The sequence below is a fragment of the Castor canadensis genome, chromosome 6 (genome assembly GCF_047511655.1).
Source record: "Castor canadensis chromosome 6, mCasCan1.hap1v2, whole genome shotgun sequence".
Taxonomy (NCBI): domain Eukaryota; kingdom Metazoa; phylum Chordata; class Mammalia; order Rodentia; family Castoridae; genus Castor; species Castor canadensis.
This window is the reverse complement of record NC_133391.1, coordinates 144,822,098-144,828,097: the sequence shown is the minus strand read 5'-3', so window position 1 is coordinate 144,828,097 and position 6,000 is coordinate 144,822,098.

Below are 6,000 nucleotides of genomic sequence, written 5' to 3'. Positions count from 1 at the left end.
TATATGTCCAAGAAAACTCATTGTTTAAAAAAGCTAAAACCACCATCTTTAAGTATCAAAGGACATGTTTAGAGCCAGTAAAAATTGTTATTTTGTCTCTATTTAAGTAAAAGACCCTGTCTAAAAATATGAGTTTGTATCTGGAAGAGCTTTAATGCCAGATAGCCACACATACATAAGAACCATTTCTTTATTTCTCTCGGCCTTGGTTATTTTTGGGAGGTCTGGCATCAGTGACTCCATTTGAACTTTGATGGCATTCCCCCCTTTGTCTCCAAATGCTTGTCTCTAAACAGTCTCTTCTAATCTGTCTTCTATCCAAGTACTAACCAGGCCCGACTCTGTTTAGCTTTCAAGACCAGACGAGATTGGGCACGTTCAGGGTGAAAAGGCCTTCGACTGAAGATCTTTCTTGATTGGTCATAGTCAGGATTTGCTTTTTCCTGGATTTTGTTTGTTTGGTTGGTTTTGGTCCCACATCGGGAGGGAATAACGAGCAGATCAGGTGGGAGTCAGTGTCAATTAGACCCTTTTGGCCAAATTTAAGTAACAAAGAGGCTTAGAAGGAGTGGCTCTTAGGCAGCAGGCTTCTAGACAAGGACAATACAAAACAAAATCTAACAAAAGCAGATGTCTAAAAAGCTAACCTGGTTGACACATAAGTAGTTATTAGGGTAATTTTTTAATAGACTTGATTGTAAATGCCCTAAAAGGATCAAAACTGTAATGACAAAAACTTAAGAGTCATAGTTAAAATTCTGATGGACAATTTCGCAACTAACAGAACAGTATATCAGTACCACTAACTTTTTGTTACCATGTTTAATTAAATTTTATATTTTAGAAGGCTTGATTTATGTTGAAAACATAAATATAATTAAAATATAAGAACCAGCAACAGCATCACAGTTTTTATAGAGGTTATATATACATATTAGTTTAGTTGTTGCTCTTGAAGTAAAACCTTAGATTTTTTCATTTTTGGGGGGGGAACAGTGTCAGTGACCCCAAATAACCCAATCACAGACACATATAGGGTACCAACTGTGTTAGAATCTCCCAAGACAATAGTTGTTTAACCATGAGGTCATCTAGAAAGTTTTATATAAACTGTTAGAAAATAAGAGGCATGGAAGAGGCAGAGAGATGGCTCAAACACAGTACAGGGTTTATTGTTTAGACAGGAGCCCTGTGGAGGGAGACCCCAACAAGAGATCTGGAGCCCATTGCCATACACAGGCTTGGGCTAGATATAGGGGGCTAGTGGAAAAGTATCAGGAAGGTCACTAAGGGATATTGTTGCTGGGCAACCAAGAAAGATAAGTTGTAGTTAGGTCACTGTCTACCCAACTGTCCTTGGCATCTATCCAGGGAGATAAAGGTAAGCCATCTGCAAGGAGGAGGTGGTCTGGTCCTAACATGACTGTCTTCATTGTTAACCCCAACATAAACCAACTCTTACATGAACATGACTTAGTTACCTTAGTAGTTAAAACCCTGACAAAAATAATGAGAGAACACAGGTAAGTATTTATGGGGACCAAGTGTGGAGTTAGGAAACACAGTGGCCAAGAATTATGGCTCAGATGTTGATAAGGGCTCACATCCAGATTGTTGATATTAACTATTGGCTCATGACATACAGCAGGATCCCACCAACCTGTAGCCAATGGAGCCCCCCCCCCTAAAATGACAGGCCCAATCTGGCCATCCCAGAGCAAAAAATTCCCTCCATCCAACATGTGGAAGGAGTAGGACTAACACCTTCAATCTGTTGAGGCCAATAAAAACTGGAGGTCTTGACTTCAGTGTAATGTTCCTTTTTGAGTTTTTTTTTTCCTATCTGGAGGGTGCACTTTGGCTTTACATAAGTAAATTTGTTTTAACTCTTACATAAGTGCAGCAGTATTCCCTGTGCTCATCTGCCTCTTGTTTTTCTGTGTTTTAATAAATTCTTGTTGTTTTGCTAAATTTGTAGATTAACCTGTTGCACCAAAAATTCCCTGACAGTTATCTTGACAAAACAAAAACCATTGTAAGATAATTTTTTTGTAAATGTTATCAAAAACAATACAATATTTTAAAGATAGCCTTCTTGTTATGAGCTTAGAAAATTAAGTTTTTAGTTTAACATCAGTACATTAAATTTTGACCTTACAAAACCTTTAATGTAACTGGATTTTAGTTAATCACTTACATAAGCATTTATAAGCTCCATCTTTTATGACAACTTACGCTGTATCTTTATGACAACTTATTTTGTATCCCTGGGGGAGCTTGTCTTTATCTCTTTTTAAAGTATTTTTTTTATCCTTTTATTTAAAAAATCATATCTTTAATATCATGTTACTTGTTGAAAGTAATTTATAAAACCTTTTAACTTAGAACCTTATATTTGTATGGGTAAAAAAATAGAATGAAAGCAACCTTAAAATTATTTTTTTGTATAAAACGAATTTATAGAAAGCCCATTTGTTAATAGACCCCTGTATTATAAGAGAGAATTTAATTCCAGATTGTATTTATGGCAGAATTAAACATGTGAATGTCATTTCCATACCCAAATTCCATGATTTTTGCTGCAGGCTGTACTCCCCTTTTTTTTTCCCTTCTGAATGCCTGCGTCCTAGTGAGACCTGATTGAAATAAGTTTGAAAACCTGTTTTCTTAAAAAATAGCAGCAGAACAGAGTAATAATTTTTACATTGACTCTATAATACGGACTGTTCTCAAGATGTTTACATATTTATGTGTAAAAAGCCTAAGCAGTTTATAAAAGAGATCTTTAAAATAAATAACCTGCTTTTTTGTTACCTTGAGTATCATATTAACCTTATAGCCATAGTTGAAGAACCATTTTGAAGATACTTACACATACACACACACTGTGAGCACACCATTAGATGGATGCATAATCTGACCAGCTATTAGCAAGGGAAACATAAGTATCTCATAACTGTCTCAATAACAGACCAAGCTTACTGTACCAACCTTTTGGAATAGTTTTTTTTTTTTTTTTTTTACCAGCAACAGTCAAAGTTGCTCCTTTTCCCACCCTTTTAGGTAGGTTTTCCCTGTTTATGCTGTCTAGAAGTAAAGGCGCCAGCAAGTTTAGTATTTTTGGCATATTTTAATAATCCTAAATTTTTTGTTTTTTTTTTATTTTTAAGACATAAAAACTCAACTAAAGGAGTGTATTAAACCTTTCATCCTTTTCTGTCTCTAAACATTTTATGACATTTTGGTTTTTTTCTCTCTCTCCCCTCTTTTTCTCTCCTCTCTCTCGCTTCACTTCATCCATGAAGTCCTCATCCCAATTTTGTTTCCATTTCTCCATTTCCCTTTCTCTTCATTCACAACCCTTCTGCAACATTCCTTTTCTTTCAAGTCATACCAGATCTTATGTGTCAGTGCAAGTCCATCCTTCATGTGTTAATTTTTGTAAGAGCTCAGTTAGTGCTGAGCCTCAGTCCTCCTTCAGGATGCCCATTTTGGGTGAGGATGTGCAAAGTGGGGCACCAAATCTGAAAGACTGAAAGACTCTGATTTCTTCTCAGTCTTCCCAATAAATTGCTACCTGAACTTCAATAAACAACAAAGTCTGGTTTTTGAAGACCAGTTTTAGCCTCTTGGCTTTTCCCATTCTCCTGGGTGTTAGGGTTTTTTTTTTCCACAATTACTCTGAAAACTTTATTAATCACAGTTTTATCTAGTGACCCTTCCAGGGGTCATCCTACACCAAAAGCAGTTCAACTACTTCACAAAAGACCGTTAGCTTGTTAGGAGTTAATTCCATAGTCTCCATTAAATCCCTTTTTAAAGTTATTAAGATACACTCCAAGGGAGTGTTTTCACTCTGATTTCCACATATCTCCTCCTGTTACCAGACTGTCAGACAGACATAGAGTGGGAGGGAACTGTTCACTCACTTCACAGCCTATGTCTCAGCTCGCATTTTCATATACTCTCATACAGCACCATACTTCCATACCTCTCCCTGAACCTCAGAAACATGGTTTCACCCCAAAAATGGTGGTTACTAGGATGTCTCATTGGGAGGTGATCAGATCCACTTCTGTCTCCTGGGGCAGGCCTGATTTTGAACCCGGGTTCTTACCAGTCCAATGAATGTACTCCCCATCCCTCCCTGGTTCCTGCACCTCACTGGGTTCCGTTGTGCATCTGAGGCCCCTTACCCTGATTCGCTGGGAGGATGAATCCCCCTCTGGATCAAACTGTCCGTTGGCACCTGGTGGGATCTCCTCCTGGCAGTCCAGGGGGACCCACCCCAGTGACAAGGGAGGTGATAACTCACCATCTCCACAATCCTGGATGAGCCCCCAAGAGATGTTGTGGGGGTTTGCTAGCTGAGATACAGGATTTGAGGCAATTAGCAGAAAGCAATGTTTTATTGTGCCAGCACAGACTCAGTGTACTCATGTCCAAAGGCTGAGCCCGAGAACAAAGGGGTCTCTTTTACCTTATATACCCTTGCAAGCAGGTTACAGAAGCAAAAAGCAAGGTATAATCCATATATGGTTGTATTTAATTTTATTGGCTACTTTACCCTAGTGCTATGTGACTTTCCCCTCCCTAATGCTACATGACCTTCCTCATGTTCAGATTTCTCAGGTTTTATCTCTCTTCTATGCTATCCTCACCTCCCTGCTACTTTCTCAGGACTCAGGCCTAGTCTGTTTTCTTTTGATCCTCCTCCCTGCTACAGTACTGGTGTTTGAACTCAGGGACTCCTGTTTGCTTGACAGGTGCTCTACCACTTGAGCCACTCCACCAGCCCCTGAATTATCCTATTGATTGAAGTTCATGTTTACTTTGTGGTTAAGTAATCTCTTGAAACCAAACTTTGTTGCCCCAAATTATATAACATCCTTCATGTAAGAGAAGTAACTTTTGCCTATACAACTACTTTCTTTCACTTAGCAAACACATGCTCAGTGCCTTATCAGGCATTGTGTTCTGAAGGGAGGAGAGAGGGACCTAATTTAGACCAAACAAAGCCTACAACAGTCTATAAATGCTTAAAGAGCAAGTGAAGTTTAGTCTGAAAGCAAAGTTTTGGAAGTCATGCTAATATTGTTTTTTGTTTGTATTTTTGGTGCTGAGTTGTAGATCCAATAGAAGGCCTTGCTCATACTAAGAGGGCACTCTACCATTGAGCTACATTCCCAGCCCCATGTTAATAATTTTGAGTTTTATTCTAAGAACAATGCAAATGATATTAGACTTGGTCATTAACACTTAGGTTATGTAGATGAAGCATAAATTGAGGTTGAAGATTAAAGTTAATGGGAGGGGCAATGAATAATTTTATGAAAATATTTTCATTTAGTAACATTTATTAGGAGTACACATAGCTTTACCAGAGTTTAGGAATATAAGGATAAATAGTATGCCATTAATTCATTGTATTGATGCTAGTGATGGTGGCTCACACCTGTAATCCTAGCTATGTGGGAGGCTGAGACTGGGAGGATTGTGCTTCTTGGCTAGCCTGGGAAAAAACTTCTTGAGACCCCATCTCAACAGAAAAATAGCTGGGTGTGGTGATGTGCACCTGTCATACAAGCTATGAGGGAGGCTAAAAGGGAGGACTGCAGTTCAGGCTGCCCTGGGGTAAAAGCATGACCCTATCTCAAAAATAACCAGAAGTAAAAGTGGTTGGGGTCATGATGCAAGCAGTGGAGTGCCTGCCTAAGAAGGCACAAGGTCTTGAGTTTAAACCCTAGGACTGTCCCTTTCCCCTCCCCCAAATTCATAGCATCGGTAAGGAGTCACATTGTAAAGAAATCAACACCAACATAAGTTGGAAGTATAATAGATATGTGAATAAAGTGTTTTGGAACCCTTGCTTTATAGACAAGCATAAGTAAGTCAATGAGGATCTTTGGCTAATGGAAGATGCTTTAGGGCATTGTCTGGCAATTCTTTTATCTACTCTGTCTTCTTGGTTTCCCTCCGAGTGCTCTTGAGTCATAAAGT